The 17,110-nt window shown below is 48.6% G+C and overlaps 1 protein-coding gene across 2 annotated transcripts in view; it reads left to right on the plus strand.

The window, feature by feature from the left end:
• Window positions 1-3,670: 3,670 nt before the first annotated feature.
• Window positions 3,671-17,110, plus strand: part of HCK (HCK proto-oncogene, Src family tyrosine kinase) — a 41,297-nt gene continuing 27,857 nt past the window's right edge. The window contains exon 1 of one of the 2 annotated variants that reach the window (XM_004464046.5): window positions 3,671-3,975. The gene's annotated coding sequence lies outside the window, so the exon portion shown is untranslated. The remainder of the gene's footprint in view (window positions 3,976-17,110) is intronic. The other variant, XM_004464045.5, reaches the window with a different exon arrangement.

Genomic DNA, 17,110 nt, shown 5'->3' on the forward strand with positions numbered 1-17,110 from the left:
GCCACTTTGGCTCCCTGATTTGGTTTTTTCATTTGTTTTGCTTTTTTTTTTCAGGAGGCACAGAACTGAACCTGGAACTTCCCCTGTGGGAGGCAGGCACTCAACGACTCGAGCACCCTTGGAACACCCTTCCCCCAAATTTTCACATGACTCACTCTACCAATTCATCAGGTCTCTGCTCACATGCCCCCTCCTCAGAGAGGACTTCCCTTGACATGTCTCAAATCACACCATCACTCTTCTGCCCCTTCCCCTTGCCCTGCTTTGTTTTTCTTTGATGAGTTTTGACAAACATATATACACCTGTGTAACTACCACACCTGTCAAGATAAGAATATACCATCATTTCCAAAAGAGCTCATGCCCTGTCATAGTCAAAAGACAAAGGCTTTGTCTTTCTTAGAATTTCACATAAATGCCCCTTCCCCTTGCCCTGCTTTGTTTTTCTCACAGCCCTTATCACCCCATAAGATATGTATTGTCTGTCTTCCCAATGTAAGTTCTAAGAGTACAGGGTATTGATTTTGTTCATCACTGTACCCTCAGCATCTAAAACAGTGTCTGGCACATGGTAGGTGTTCCATATATATTAGCTGAACCATTAAAAGATCACATCACTTCTGTTTATCACTATCCAATAGCTTCCTATGAGTCTTAAAGTTCACGCCCCTTGCCGGGCCAACCTCGCTGTCCTCACTTGGACCCCCTCCTCTTCCAGCCACACTGGGATTCTTCAAACACACAAAGTACCTTCCTGACTTGGGGCCTTTGCATATTGTATTAGTGATCCACTGCTGCACAACAAATCATCCAAAACTCAGGGGCTTAAAACAACAAGCATTTGTTATCTCAGTTTCTGGGAGCAGCTGAGAAGGGTGAAACAAAAACACAGTCTTGTACGTGAATGTTCACAGCACATTCTCTATATAAGCCACAAACTGAAAACAATCCAAGTGTCCACCAAAAAGTGAATGGAGGGGAGCGGATGTGGCTCAAGCAGTTGAGCACCTGCTTCCCACATGGGAGGTCTCCTAAAAACAAAAACAAACAGCAATCAAACAAATGAAAAAAACAACTCAGGGGAGCCAATGTGCCTCAGTGACTGAGGGCCAGCTTCCTGCATATGAGAACCAGGGTACAATCCCTGGCCTCAATACTTGAAAAAAAAAAGTGAATGGATAAACAAATAATAGTACAATGTACTATGAAATACTACTGAGCAGTGAAAAGAAACAAATTATTGGGACATGCACCAACACAGAGAATCTCAAAAGGAGTTTGGGAGTTAAGAAGTCAGACACAGGGAAGCGGACTTGGCCCAGTGGTTAGGGCGTCCGTCTAGCACATGGGAGGTCCGTGGTTCAAACCCCGGGCCTCCTTGACCCGTGTGGAGCTGGCCCATGCGCAGCGCTGATGCATACAAGGAGTGTCGTGCCATGCAGGGGTGTCCCCGCGTAGGGGAGCCCACGCGCAATGAGTGTGCCCTGTAAGGAGGCTGAGGCACCCAGCGCGAAAGGAAGTCCAGCCTGCCCAGGAATGGCGCCGCACACATGGAGAGCTGACACAACAAGGTGACGCGACAAAAAGAAACACAGATTCCCGTGTCACTGACAACAGAAGTGGACAAAGAAGAACATGCAGCAAATAGACACAGAGAACAGACAACTGGAGGTGGGGGGAGAAATAAAAAAAAAAAAGAAGTTAGACACAAAAGAGTACATACTATACAACTCCATTTATGTGAAATTCTAAGAAAGACAAAGTCTTTGTCTTTTGACTATGACAGGGCATGAGCTCTTTTGGAAATGATGGTATATTCTTATCTTGACAGGTGTGGTAGTTACACAGGTGTATATATGTTCGTCAAAACTCATCAAAGAATACATTTACAGCAGTTGTATTTTATTGTATGGAGATTATATCACAATAAAATTTGGGAACAAAAGTAAGGATTTTTATTGCAACATTCATCAGAAAATTTTTTTGGAATATTAGCCATCAACAGGAGAATGTTTCAGGTATCTGTAGTCTTTTGCCATCAGAATGGCAAATTTGGGGGGAAAGATGTTGCAGATGCTGACAATGGCTCTCCCATGTCCTCTTGCCTTTACCAGGACTTGCATTTCCCTTCCAGAAGGCTCTCTGTGGTGGCCAGAGCCCTCTCTGACCATGCATGGAGCAGATCAGAAGTGCTGAGGAATTTCCATCCTCTGGGAGATCCCTTAGCCAATGTTTGATAGGAGTTGGTGTCTAAACAACCCAGCTCCCTCTCCTCTCAGGTGGGATAACCATCCCAGAGTTCCGCTGAAGGTCTGAGCTCCAGTTGGCCATAATGGTACCTTGCTTGCTAGTGTTCCATTCACAGACTTCCCTCCTTTCCCATCACATTCACTCTCTCCCTCAGGGGTGTTTTCTGCATCTCCCAAATAAACTATCTTCATTTGAATCTGCCAAGGATCTGCTGCTGGAGAACAAGTATAACGACCCACGGATGACACCAAGCGTGAATGAAGACGTGGAAATGATGGGAGAGAAATTGGGGCAGCAGCCATTCTACAAGCAAATGACCTTCTTAGCAAAAGCAAGTCCTCACAAAGTTCTCACGCACGTCCGTAGGGGATGTGTATGAGGATGCATTCTTCATGCAAGTAGGGCGAGGAATGCCATCTCGGTGTCCATGACTAGGGGAGGGGATAAATAAAATGTGGAGGATGTCAACAATGACTCCAGGGAGGTTTACCTTCACCAGCATGGATAGAGATTAACAATGATGGAGTGAAAAACAAAAACAAAAACGGAAAGTACCATTCAAGTAAATTAAACACACTAAAAACACTACCTATTTTTTTTAAGTTCACACGTATGTTTAGGCATGTGTACCAAACACATGAGTAGAGGCCTTGTCATTCTCACTCGTGTTTGCTTTTTCCCTCCTTCCCCGCCCCGTCCCCCGGGGCCTTTGACCACGTCTGGAGACATTTTTGGTTGTACTCCAGCCCCCAGCACAAAGCTCGGCACAATATTAGTGAATGAATGAATGGGTGAATGAATGAGAGCTCACGGTGGTCTGCACTGGCTGGTGACAATGGGAATGGAGAAACGCAGTAGGATTCCGGTACATTTTGGAGGTCCGGCGGAGGGAATTTAGGATGGCAGTCCCCCTCTTTTCCCGGGGCGCAGGTGCTCTGTCCATACCTGGCGCCGAGCACGATCCTACCCATCTGGTGCCTCTGTTCGCGCTCCAGCCCCACTTCTCTGCCCCTTCCACAGCCCTCTGTACTGTCCGGAAATCCGCAGGAACGAGCCCGGCCAGCTTCTGCCAGCGAAGAACTTTGCATGGCATTTGAATAGCCCCGAGCCTGTGGAAGGCAAACTGCCGACCGCAGAGCTGCGGGCAGGGAAGCGCCGGGACGCGCGTGGGGGAGGAGCGGGGCCTGGGAGGGATGCGGCGGCCGAGCCGGCGGGAGGTCGGGATCCCAGGCCGCAAGTTCAAAGCCGCAACCGTGGGAGAGTCGAGTACCAAGGAGTTGGGATCCTGTAGGGTCAGGGGACTTGAGAAAATTAAGGCACTTGAGACTCTCGAGGAAGGAGTGGAGTGGAGGTAGATTCCCTGGGGCGGGGTTAGCATCTTCGGGGACGGCGGGAGGGCGGGGACAGGGTCCTTGGGGGCGGGTTTAGAATCGCTCCGGGCGAGGCTAAGCGTCCAGATGGCCTGGGGGCGCCACCGCGTCCCGGGTTCCAGCTCCAGCGCACCGCGGGCGCTTAGAGGCGCGTAGGAGGGGGACCCGGTGGGGTCAGCACGGGAGGAGCCGGAGAAGACCCAGCGGCGCGGGAGCCCCTCGGAAGGCAGCCCGTGTCTTCTCGAAAGTCAATCCATCTTCCTCCGGGCGCCGGGACCCCGGGAGCTGCTGAGCTGGGGGGGCGTTCGAGCTGCGAGGATCCGGGCTGCCCGCAAGGGGAGGAGCGGGCGCCCAGGTGAGTGCCGCGGGCAGGGGTCGGGGGACGGCGGGTGAGCTCTGCCGGGGGTCCTCGGGGCGGCCGAGCGAGCCTGGTGGAGCGGGCAGGGCTGGCCATGGGTGCAGCCTGGGGAGGGGAGCGAGGAAGGGCACGGCGAGGGGATCGCGGATGGACAGTGGGACTTAGGAGCGACGGGGAGGGGCGGGACTGCCTCGGCCCAGCTGAGAGCCTGGGAAAGTCCGATGGGAGGGGAAGCTCAGGCCCGCGGGCGCCTTCCTGCTCAACTCAGTACTACTCTGTACGGTCCAGGTTCCCCTTCTGCGAAAAAAAACGAGAAGGAAGGGATGGGGCTGCACGAACCTCCCGGGAGGGGAAGGCCCTGACGGTTCCTGGTAGGGGTGGTGACGGTCACAGCGGGCTGGCAGCCGGCTCAGGTACCCCTGTCCCAGGCCTCTGGGGGAGGGGGGCAGCTGGGCGGAGGCGTGCCGTGGGAGCCACACCCAGGCGGCGCTGCAGCTGGGCACGCTCGCTGCGCTCCTCGGCTTGCCCCCCAGCGATTCCGCAACAAACCCCAAAACCCCCGGGCAGACCACTGATGCCTGTCCTGCCACTTTCCTACCTGTCACCTCCCTTCTCTGAGTCCCTGTTTCCTCATATGAAAACGGGACTGTTAATTCCCTCCAGGGTCTGAGAGGTAATGTACAGCCTCTTCAAAAGAGACAGTCCAGCAGAGTGGTTCTTTAAGCTGGGGGCTTCTGGGACCAGGGGCCTGCTGGACCCTGAGCAGGGGATTTGGCCTTTCTCTGCTTGGGTTTCCACAACTGCGGAATGGGGGTGTTAATCATGCTCCACGAAGTGCCTGGCAGGTAGACATGCTTAACGCAGGTTAACTGTTGTCAGTTACAAGGTCTAACCCAGCCCTTCTCAAACTTTTGCAGCGCATCAGCATCCCTGGAGGGCTTGTTAAAACACTGCCAATCCCAGAGTTTCTGATTCAGAAAGTCTGGAGGACCCCAGGAATTTGTACCCCCAGGTGACGCTGATGCTGCTGGTCTAGGGACCACCCTTTGAGGACCCCTGGTCTAAACTGTGGCTGGCTCAGAGGGACAGGCCTCTGTAGATATCAGTTCCCATATCCCATGGCAGTCTCTTTGCTATCCTTTACTAGGGCAGAGGGGATAGAGATTGTTAAATTGCAGAAAAGCGTAGAGAATAACATATCAAATATCCAAGGAATCCACCATACAGAATTACAAATGTCAGCTTTATGTCATGTTTCCTTCAGGTTTTCAAAAAATAAAATTACTCTAAGTAATATAATTGAAGCCCCTTCACCTTGTATCCTACTCTATTCTATTTCTTTCTTTCCCCAGAGGCAACCATTGTCATGAATTACAGGCCTTCCAGTCATTTTAAAAATAATTTGCTGCATATATGTACCCATAAACAATACATAGAATTGCCCTCTGTGTTTTAAAGATCTACGTAAATGCTAAATAATCAAAATTTTCTTCTGCAGTTTTTTTTCTCTCATCATTAAGTTGCCAGGATCTGACCACGATGAGAAAGAGATCATTTCCTTTTTAAATAAAACAAAAACAAAAACAAAAAACAAACAAAAAAAAACTTTCTTTTTAGAGCAGGTTTAGTTTTACCAAAAATTTCAGGGAATATACAAAGAATTCCCAACACCCCCTCCACTACACACGCACATAGCTTTGCCTGTTATTAACATCTTGCATTGGTGTGGTACACTTGTTACGACTGATGAACCCACAGTGCATTATTAATAACTAAAGCCTATAGTTTACATCAGGGCCCACTTTTTGTGTTGTACCGTTCTGTGGGTCTTGGCACGTGGCATCAGGCATCCACCTGTATCACACAGAGTCGGTTCATTGCCCTAAAATTACCTGGGCTCCAACTATTCCCTTAACAACCGAGGAGTAGCACAGCAGGTAACCACCCACCTTGTTTCTCAATCCCGTTAATGGACATTCAGGTTGTTCCCAGGTGTTCACTACAACAAACAAACAATGCTGCAGGGACCATCCTGGACTTGGCCTTGGGCACACACACAGGTGTTTCTTGAGATAAATGCCAAGAGGCTGTATACCTTCCTGGAGGAGGTCTCTGTCTCACTCCCCTTTTTAGAAAGGGGATGATTGAAACTTGGAAGGGCCACCAAGGGAGGCTGGGGCAGAGAAAAGAAAAAAAATCTGGCTTTGCTGACCTCCCAGGTTTCACGTTCTGTGTTGCACAGAGCAAGGCTCTTCATCTGCCTTGTTGGCTGTTCTGGCACTTAGTAGGTGTGCAAAAAATGGAAGGATGAATCTTAGCTTCATCCCAACCTGACCACTCTTTGAGGACACTTACCCAAGGGATGAACAGAAGGGTGTTTGTACTCAGGGACCAGCCAGGGCTTGGACTTTCACTCTTCTAGAAAGTAAGTTCCATGAGGGCACAGGCACAGGCATGTCTGTCTTGGAAGCCACTGTATCTCTAACACCTGATACGTAATAGGGCCTCAAAAGCTATTGAATGGGCAAATGTAATAAATTAATACTCAACAACCTTCCCCTGCCTGAGGTATTTCAGGCCATAGGTGTATTTCAACTGTGGCCCCATACAGTGATTCTTAGGAATTAGTTGCTAACATTTAAAGTCAGGGAAACTCACATAAATCTGGATCTCTCTTCTGGAAAATTGAAAAAGCTGTGCATCTCCTGAGCTCCTCTGCTATTCCTTCATGGCAACACTGGTGTAGCTGAGGCATAAGCTGTCCGGTATGCACCACCCTTTCCTGGCCTACTTCCCTCACATGCGTGGCCCTCATGACTCCTAGCGCCATTTGAGTTTTGAAGCCCCACTCTCTAATTGTGGCACGGCCTCACACAGCAAATTAGTGGTACAATCTCTCTCAGCCTCCATCTTCCCCAGCTAACCTCCACAACACTTTGGCCTCTACTCCATTTCTCCAAAATGGGGAAGGGTGGAATGACAGGGACGTGGCCCCACCACAATCATTCAATATACATACATGTAAATGCAGTGGCCAAGGCCTGGGAGGACATGCATCAGATGTAGACAGTGGTTATTCAGGGGAGGGGAACGGGTGTCTGAGGTGGTGGTAGAGAACCCGTTAAGGGAATAATCCAAGGGGAGCTTACATTTATCTGAAATGTTTTCATTTTTATCAAGGAGAATGAACTAATGATTTACTGGGGTGATGAAAGGTAATTTTATAAACAAAACATGTACCCTCCAAAAAAGTAAAAGAAACTGACACCTGGAGTTCTGTCGACTATTAAAAGAAGAACTGTAAAAGGCTCACTGGCATAAGTTATTGTGGCCCCGAGGGTTCCATCTGTCAAAGACAGGTTTGGGGCAACTGACCTGCCTGGAGCATCATGAGAGGGAGAGTGCAAACCTGCCTCTGGGGGGACCTACATCCTGTCTGGAGGAGGCAACTTCCACTCAGCTCCAGCCAAGGAAAGAGGAGACCTAGCTTTGCTCCTCTCCAAGCAGAAATGAGCATGTGCAGTGAGCCCCTCCCGATTGAAATGCACACGCATAGTCATGGTTCAGATGGGGAAAACTGGGGCATCCAGGAAGCTAAAGGGGCTTCATTCAGTTATTGCGCAAGGATTTATTGAGCACATACTGCATCCTACTTTGAGGGACTGGAGATAAAGCAGAGAACAAAGAGAAAGTCCTTATCCTCATGGCTCTTACAGCCTGGGTGGGTGTTGGGGTCAGAGAACACACAAACCAGTATGTAATGTGATAGGTGTGTTAGTCCAGGTCCTTTGAGAAACAGACTCCAAGAGGGATTAAATGCTCAAGAGGCAAGAAATGTAGTATAGGAAATGCCTGTGAGGGAATATGGGAAGAAAACCAGGAGCAGCTAGGAGAGCCATCAGAAGTCAAGGCAAGTCTGTCCCCAAATGAATAAGGGAGGGAAGTATTCTAGTTTCCTGGCTGCTAAAACAAATGTCCTACAATGGATTGGCTTAACAAGAAAAACATCTGGGCTCCTGGTTTCAGAGGCTGGAGGCCTGCTTCCTCTTTGGAGTTCTTGGCTTTTCCATCACATGGCAATGAGTATGGTGGTACCTCTCCTTTCTCTTCTTTTTTTTTTTTTTTTAAGATTTATGTATTTATTTATCTCTCCCCCCTACTCCATTATTCTCTGTGTCTATTTGCTGCATCTTCTTTGTCTGCTTCTGTTGTTGTCAGCGGCACGGGAATCTATATTTCTTTTTGCTGCATCATCTTGTTGTGTCATTTCTCCGTGTGGGTGGGGCCATTCTTAGGCAGGCTGAGCTTTCTTTCACATTGGGCGGCTCTCCTTACGGGGCGCATTCCTTGCGCATGGGGCTCCCCTATGTGGGGGACACCCCTGCGTGGCATGGCACTCCTTGCGCGCATCAGCACTGCGCATGGCCAGCTCCACACGGGTCAAGGAGGCCTGGGGTTTGAACCGCGGACATCCCATGTGGTAGACGGACGCCCTAACCACTGGGCCAAGTCCACGTCCCTCCTTTCTCTTCTGGGTCCCATGACTCTCAGGTTCTTGCTTCCCCCATGACTTCCCCTTCCTTTGCTCCTAAGGACTTCAGCCATCTTGTTTAAGGCCCACCCTCATTCAGTCTGCTGGGCACACCTTGACTAACAACATCTTCAAAGGTCCTATTTACAAAGGGTTCACACCCACAGGGCCAGGGGTTGGGTTGGGACCTGAACATGTATTTTGTGGGGGACACAATTCAATTCCCAACAGGAAGGAAGGAAAGAAGAAAAGTAGGAAGGCAGAAGCATCTTACACTGCAGTGCAGTTGTAAGGAAGTTTGGCAAGGCTGTCAGGGAGCCCTCAAGCCAAAGTTGTCCCTCAGATGCACCCCAGGCACAGGCTTACCTCAGTATCCTTGCTACAGTCACTGGCTGGGAGAAGCTGTAAGAACAGTGATGAGGTCAAAGCACAGTATAGAGGGCCATTGGTCAATTGCTCTCTCTGCAGTTGCTGATCTAGGAGGCACATCTTGATGGTCACCACGTTAGGTAGTAGTTAGAGCCATGGAGAATAGATCTGGGAAGGAGCTAGGAAGTTGATGGGAGTTGGGGACAAGAGTTCTTATCTTAGCCCAGGTGATGACCGAAAGCCCCTCTGAGGTGAGATCTGGGACCTGGATGAAGTGAAGGAGACAGTCTGGGTGAAACCAGTCCAGAAAGCAGCTTGTGCAAAGTCCCTGGGGTGGAAGCACGGTTGGTGAGAAGGCAAAGAGGCTCTATGGCTGGAGTGGGGTGATCAAGGGAGAGTTGGGAGGAGACAGACCAATGAGAATACGCAGAGCCCAGATCAGGGGAACCTTGCTAGCCATGGGGAAGACTTCGGCTTTTACTCCAAGTGAGATGGGACGGGTTTGAGCAGAGGAGAGATGTGGCCTGACTTGCATTTTGAAAGTCTCACTTATCTGTGGGAGGCAGAATTGGGGTTCAACTATCAACTCCCATCATGTATTTTCCAAACTGCCCTGCCTACCTTAGAGATAAAATTATTCCAAGAAGATTCAAATTGCCTTCGAATCCTGAAATTGACCAAGAAACCTGAATAACATTGAACATGTTAAGAATTTAATACATGGCTTGACCAAGTAGCCGGGATTTGGTCTCAGAGCCAAATCCCCAGCGACACCTGCAAATGACCACAGGCCCTGGGTGTAGCACGTTGTTCTGCCGCTTCCCTGGGAGGCCTGGGCGGATCCGGCCTCTCTGGGGCTGTTGCCCCACTGCATAACGAAGGTGGTGGTTTCCCACGTACCTTCCTGTCTTGAAAGTCAAGGGTTTGAGCTCTATCAGGAAGAACTGAGGCTCATAAAGGGAAAGACATGAGAGTTCAGAGGCGATCCCAGTTATCCGTTAGGAACAACAGTCCTCGGGGGTAGGGATGTTTTGTTCAGTCAGGGGACTCCTGAGGAGAGGGAGTCGCAGGACTCTGCACCCCAGAAACTCCTCGGGGAATTGACCCCTGTTGGGGGAAGACTTTCCTCCCCACCCCCATGGCTGAGCTGTTCTGGGAAGGGAACAGTCTCGAGGCCTGGACCCCAGCGGTCTGCCTTCCTGTTTGGGTTCCTCATGTCTCCTCTTCCCCTCACCGCTGCAGCCTCTAAGGCTGACCTCAGTGGAGGAGGAGAGGCAGGAGAGCTGGGTTCCAGTGATGTCTGCCACTGACCGGCTGGGGTCCCTCTCTCCCACGGGCCTCCATTTCCCCATCTGAAAAGCACGTCCATAATTCTACTCCTGCCAACTTCAGTCAAGTATCGTGAGGCCTACAGAGGCTTGGACTCAATGCAGTCATTCTGCAAAGGTTGATGGAGGTGGAGGACCTGCTGCGTACCAGGCACTCTCAGACATGGCTTCAACGCCCTCAGCCTCACAGGGTGGGTTGAGTACCTAACTTCTCTTCTATCAAAACCTGCTATCAGGGAAGATTGTGCCATCAGCCCTTTATCCTTGAGTATGAATTGCAGCTTGTTGTAAGAATTTCTTCTGAGCCAAAGTTCTGATTGCAGGCAGAAAAGCTTTTTCCTGGACCTATGGGACACAAGAAGGTGGTAAATACAGGTCTGCGTTTCTTGAGAAAAATGGGGAAGGGTGGCAAGGAGGATTGTCCAGGCCATATTTCCCATGGCTGAGCTGGTGCTGTGTGAGATACAGCTTCCTGGCTGGTCTTTTCCCTAAGTGGCTTCTGGCCCTTTCTGACACTCCCACCCAAAAGGCAGGGGTCATAGATCCAGGGGGTGAATGGCAAGGACCAGCATCTATTTAAGCACTGACCATGTGGCATGTGCTATGGCTTATCTTGTTTAATCATTATAATCAGTCCTGTGAGTAAGGTATGGTCTTCCCCATTTCTTACGCAAGGGACATGGGGCTCAAGACATTTAAGTAAAGTGCCTGAGACCTCACAGCTAATAAGCAACTGACCTGAGATTTGAATTTAAGTCAGAAGTAAAGAAGTCTGAGTTTATCCCTTCTATCATAGGGCAATGGATGAGGGATTAAATGGGAGAGGATCAAGAAGAGTTTAGTATATGAGTCTCATCCCAGTCATATCTTGACCCTAACAAAAGATACATGACACCTAATGGTGACTTGGGGGTTTCCAGTGGCAGGGAACAGGTTGAGAAGACAGCCTGAGAAGAAGCAGGGATTTCTCCTTCTCTGTGAAAGCAGCACTCGAGACGAGAAGGAAGGGCATCATGTGATCCTTTCCACCCACGGGCGGTGGGGCTGGAGACTGGACTTACTGTAATGGATAATAAAGCCTTGATGCGAGTGATGCACTAATGGTGATAGTTCAGGCACTGGAGACAACAGTGTTACAGAGTCACCCACCAAGCAAGGGGATAAGGCCACCCCAGTCCCAGGCCCTTCATTGTCCAACTAGCAGGAATTTAAGCCCTTCTTCTTCAATCCTTTAAGTCCTTCCTCCTGCAAAGGAGCGATTGGTCTGGAGCAGGGTTCTTAACCAAGGGTGTGCCTCATCGTCATCATCATCATTGAGCACCAACTATGGGCTAAGTGCTTGGTTCAGTCTTTTTTTTTTTTCTCTCCTCTTCACCCCCTCCCCCCATTGTCTGCTTTCTGTGTCCATTTGCTGCATGTTCTTCTTTGTCTGCTTCTGTTGTTGTCAGCGGCACAGGTATCTGTGTTTCTTTTTGTTGCGTCATCTTGTGTGTCAGCTCTCCGTGTGTATGGCACCATTCCTGGGCAGGCTGAACTTTCTTTTGCGCTGGGCGGCTCTCCTTACAGGGTGCTCTCCTTGTGTGTGGGGCTCCCCTACGCAGGGGACACCCCTGTGTGGCACGGCACTCTTTAAGCGCATCAGCACTGCACGTGGGCCAGCTGCACACGGGTCAAGGAGGCCCGGGGTTTGAACCACGGACCTCCCATGTGGTAGGTGGACACCCTATCCACTGGGCCAAGTCCGCTTCCCTTGGCTCAGTCTTTAAGGCATTGTCTCATTTCATTCTCAACCAGTCACATGCACTGTATTTTTTTTTTCTTAATATCCTTTTTTAAAATTTAATTTAATTTTTATTTTTTATATTATCTTTTTAAAAAGATACATAGATCACACAAAATGTTACATTACACGTGCACTTTATTAACATTACTTGTAAACCTACTTCATAGATGAGGAACTGAGGCACAGAAAGTTTTAAGAACTTGCTTAAGGTTTCAGAAGGAAGGCCAGGATTTGAATGCAGGAAGTCTTATGTCAGAGCAGTGCCACATGAGAATAGAGACATGAGATATGTCCAGTGATTTTCAAGCTGGGAGGACCTCGGAAATTACATTGGGCAGGACTCCCTCAAGCACAAGAGGGAAGTTATTGGAAAATCCTCAGGTGTATCAGCTTCAGGCACAGCTGGATCCAGGAGCAAGGGACTCTGTGTTTCTCCATTTCTTGGCTCTGCTTTCTGCTCCCACAAGCTTTTTACTAGCCAGAGGCCCATGGCTGATTCTCACTGGCCAGGATTGAGTCACATATCTTTCTCTGCTTCTATTACTGCTATTCTGATCAGCCAGACTTAGTCACGGACCTACCCCTGCAACAAGGGGTTGGAGTCAACTCTACCCCAACTCATGAAATGAGAATGGGGCAGAAGTGGTTCTCAAAGGAAAACTGTATCTTCCTGTTTGGAAAATTGGGGGCACAGAGAGAGGTTGGGACTTGTGGCAGGGTGGGACCAGAATCCAGCACCCCAGCCCTGCAAGTCATCTTCTACCCCCTTCCTGGGGTGCTCAGCTAGGACCCCGGCCTCTCCTTGGGCTTGAGTCTGAGAGCACAGGAGTCGCCTCTGAGGCCTCCGCAGCCAGCATGGTGACCGTGGGAAGCAGCCAGGTTAAGCCAGCTGACCTTTCTCATTTCCCTCTCACATAGTACCCACAAGAGGCTGAGAGGGCGAGGAGCAGGTTTCAGGTTCCAGGGTTCAGCAGTGGCCTGAGGAAGTGTCTTTGCCAGGGGTCAGCAGTTCTGAACTAGTGTGAGGCAAGGCAGACGACTTCTGCTCTTGGAGCCTGGCTTTGAGCCACGTGAGACAAGAAACGTGTGTGTGCACAGAGGTTTTTAAAAGTCTTTCACATCCCTTGTCAAATGGGGCTTCAGGCCAAACCTGAGGAACAAGCATCTTCTATTTTACGGGGAAGGAAATGAAGCTCAGAGAGGGGAAGTGATTTGACTAAGATCACACAGCCAGTGGCAGAATCATGATCCACACCTAAGAATTCTGACTCCCAAATTCAGCCCTCATTCTACTACATTGGTGGATCTCCAAATTTCATAAGAATTTCCTGCAGAATCATTAGAAAAGCTGATTCAAGGCCCTCAAGCCTAGAGACTCTTATTCACTTGGTCCATAGGGTGGCCCAGGAATATGCAAGAATCGGTGAAGATCCTTTGGATGCAAGTGGTGGAAACCCAATTCAAACTGGCTTAGGCAAAATTGAGAATTTATTTGCTCATGGGCCCAAAAACTCTTGGGGTCAAAAAGCTTTAAGCATGGCTGGATCCAGGTGCTCGAGCACGTCTTCAGGAATCTCTTTGTCTCCATTGCTCTCCTCTGCTGTTGCCTGTGGTTCCTCCACTCCAAGGAAGCCTCTCCCTTCATGGTGTCAGGGTGCCTTCTAAGAGCACCAGGTTCCTACGACTCAACAACAAAAGAAAAGTGCCTTTTTTGTAATTTTTCCAGCAAAATCCCAGGCCGTCTCATTGCCTCAACTAGAACCCATGCCCATTTCTGAACCAATCACCGTAGCCGAGGGGCATGGAATCTTGGACTGGCCAGGCCTGCAGCAAATTGCCAATACCTGAAGGCAAGGGTGAGATTTGCACCCCCAAACCTCATGCACTGAGTGGGAGAAGACTTGCTCCCCGAAGGAAAATCCAGATGCTGCTATCAGAAGAGGATGGATTCTAAACAGGCAAGTCCACCAGGGCTTCTCAACTAGAATGTGCTCAGGAATCGTCCAGAGACCTTTTTAAAGTGCACTTTCTGATGCAGAAGGTGGGGCTTGAGTTTCCGCGTGTCTAACAAGCTCCACTGTGACACTGACACTGTCCATCCTGCTGGCCACCCTCGGAGGTGCCAGGAGCTCTGCTGCGTTTCCAGCCTCACCCCAAGGGACTCTGTTATGGGGCTCCTGCCAGCCCCACCCTGCAGGGGGCCCCGGGCCATGTAAACCTCTTCCTTTCTCCTCCTTGGCAGTTCCCAAACCTTCCTGAGCACCAGAGCTATTTGTATAGCTGTATAAAAGTCCAGCTTCCCAGGCCCCTTCCTGACTTGCTGAGTGGTGGGATGCTACTGTGATCAGTATTTTCAAAGCCCTGCCGGACATTCTAGGAGCAGACAGGTTGGGAAACGCATCTTATGTATTGCAGGCTTTGCTGCCAAATCAATTTAGACCAATTGTCCATTGTGCCCTTCAGTGACAGTTGTATAAGGAGCCACATTTGAATTTAGTCCTCAAAAAAATATTTGTTTCTATTAACAAATTGCCATGCTTCCTGGGGATCTTATTGTGAGAATGTATAAGTACAGAGAGAGTCTAGTGCCCAAGGGGAGTAGCAGTGGCGCCCTAGGCTTCTGGTTCAATAATCTTCCCTTTCTAAGTGGTGTAGAGCAGGGGTTCTTAACCTTTTTTGTGCCACGGACGCTTTTTAAGTCAGATGAAAACCATGGACCCCTTACTAAGCCCACATTATACCGTGTATTTTTTAATAAATATATCACACCTGCACCAACACGTCCCCACGAGAATAATGTTTGTTTTTTTAAATTTTCAGTTCAAGCTTACAGACCCCCTGAAATCTTTCCACTGACCCCTGGTTAAGAAATCCTGGCGTAGATTAATCCATTTTGAATTTTATACAGCTTTACATATATAAGTTTCCTCAGATCCTTTTTGGAATTCAGTTCTTTCTTGGAACTTTCTTTGTTTTCTCCAAATATTTATATATTCAGATCATCCTCCTTCTTCAAAACCCAGCTCATTATCCTGCTGCTTCATTATTATAGACAGGTTCCTTTTTCTATGATCATACTAACATACACATACCTGTATATATTCATTTTACAAAAGTGGTTTGCTACTACCCATGTTTAGCAGTTTCCTTTTTTTACTTAGTATCTTCGCAATCTTTCCATGGACCCAAATATATTTGCTGCTCCCTGAAAACCTCTTTGTATGTAGCTTTGAAATGTAATTCTGTATGTCCCCTCTTCTCTTCCGTACCAGGCCACGAGTCCCTGGAGGAGGAATCACATGCTGACACTTTTATTTTCTGCTGCCTAGAACACGGCTCTCTGGGGATGCATTCATTCTCTAAATGCACATTATACTCATACTGTGTGCCAGGCAGGTACCATATATATGTCAACAAGACCTCCCTTTGCTGTGCCACAAAGTGGCCTTGAGCCACTTACGACTATTGAGTATCTGAAAGGTAGCCAGTCCTCCTGGAGGTGTGCAGTGAGTGCAAAATACACTCTGGCTTTCGAAGACTTATCACAGGGAAAAAAAGGAAGTAAAGTATCTCATCAATAATTTTATATTATTACATGTTAAAATGATAATATATTTTAACATATTGGCTAAATAAAAATAATTCAAATTAATTTTACTTCTTTTTACTTAAAAAAAAATGGGGAAGCTGATATGGTTCAAGTGATTGAGCTCCCACTTACCACATGGGAGGTCCCTGGTTTGGTTCCCAGTACCTCCTAAAGAAGACAGCAAGCTGGTGCGATGGGCAGGCATAGCAAGCTGACGCAACAAGAGACACAAGAAGAAAAAAAACATAATGAGAGACACACCGAAGCAGGGAACAGAGATGGCGCAAGCCATTAGGCTCTTCCCTCTCACATTGGAGATCCTGGGTTTGGTTCCTAGAACTTCCTAAAGAAACAAGGAAGGGAAGTGGATGTGACCATATGGGAGGACCTGGATTCGATCCCTGGGACCTCCTGGTGAAAAAAAAGAAGAGAAAGCATGCCCACACAGGAAGCTAGTGCCTGCATGAGTGCCCGTGTGGTGAGCCAGTGCCCTGTGCAAGTGAGTCATGCAGCAAGATGATGCCACATCATAAGGGAGACAAGGGGAGAGTCAAGGTGAAGCACAGCAGAGACCAGGAACTGAGGTGGCACAATTGACAGGGAACCTCTCTCCCCCTCAGAGGTCTCCAGGATCGAATCCCGGTGAATCCTAGAGGAGAGAAAATGAGAAGAGAAGACAACACAGACAGCAAAAACAGCAGGGTTGGAGGAGGGGAAGGGGGGAAATAAATAAATAAATCTTTTTTTAAAAAAGAAAAGAAAGTAAATGCTTTAAAAAAAAAAAGAAACAAGAAGACAGACACAGCAAGTGCAAACAATGAGGGGGTAGGGAGAGAGAAAGAGATAAAATAAGTCTTTTTGAAAAAATGTGGCTGCTCACATATTTTAAATGATATATGTGGCTCACATTCTATTTCTAGGTCTAGTGGACATGAAAATGGGAGTCTCCGATGCCCACTCTACACAGGCAGTGGATCCGTTCCTCTTGGTTGAAGATGACAGTCACATTCTACGTAAATTCTATTCATGCCAGTATATTATTTTAAATATTATGCTGTGTGCAAAAATCGAAATTGAATGGGAATTTCCTGTTTCAAAAGTTAACTTCCTGGGAGTGGATGTCGCTGAAGCAGTTGAGTGCCTGCTTCCCACATGGGATGTCCCAGGTTGGGTTCCCAGTGCTTCCTTCAAAAAGCAACAAAACAGCAAGCAAAGAAGAGAAAAAACCAACTCCAGGGAGCCGATGTGGCTCAGTGATTGAGCGCCGGCTTCCTCCATACGAGATCCCAAGTTTCAGTCCTTAAAAAAAAAAGTTAACTTTTCAAATATGCCATGTATCTAAGTTAGAGGGCCAAAGGAACTGCAGTCCTGGCTTGCGGGATGCCACAGGACGGTGCCACGTGTGCTGGTCAACAAGCTGTGTTCTGGCTGACGTTTCTGCTGCGCTTCCTGTGCAGCAGGCGCACTTCCATTCTCCAGCCCACTCAGGGCTACCCTGTGAGGTCGAACCCCACCATCCTTTCTCAGAGGTG

The sequence above is a fragment of the Dasypus novemcinctus genome, chromosome 24, assembly GCF_030445035.2.
Source record: "Dasypus novemcinctus isolate mDasNov1 chromosome 24, mDasNov1.1.hap2, whole genome shotgun sequence".
Taxonomy (NCBI): Eukaryota; Metazoa; Chordata; class Mammalia; order Cingulata; family Dasypodidae; genus Dasypus; species Dasypus novemcinctus.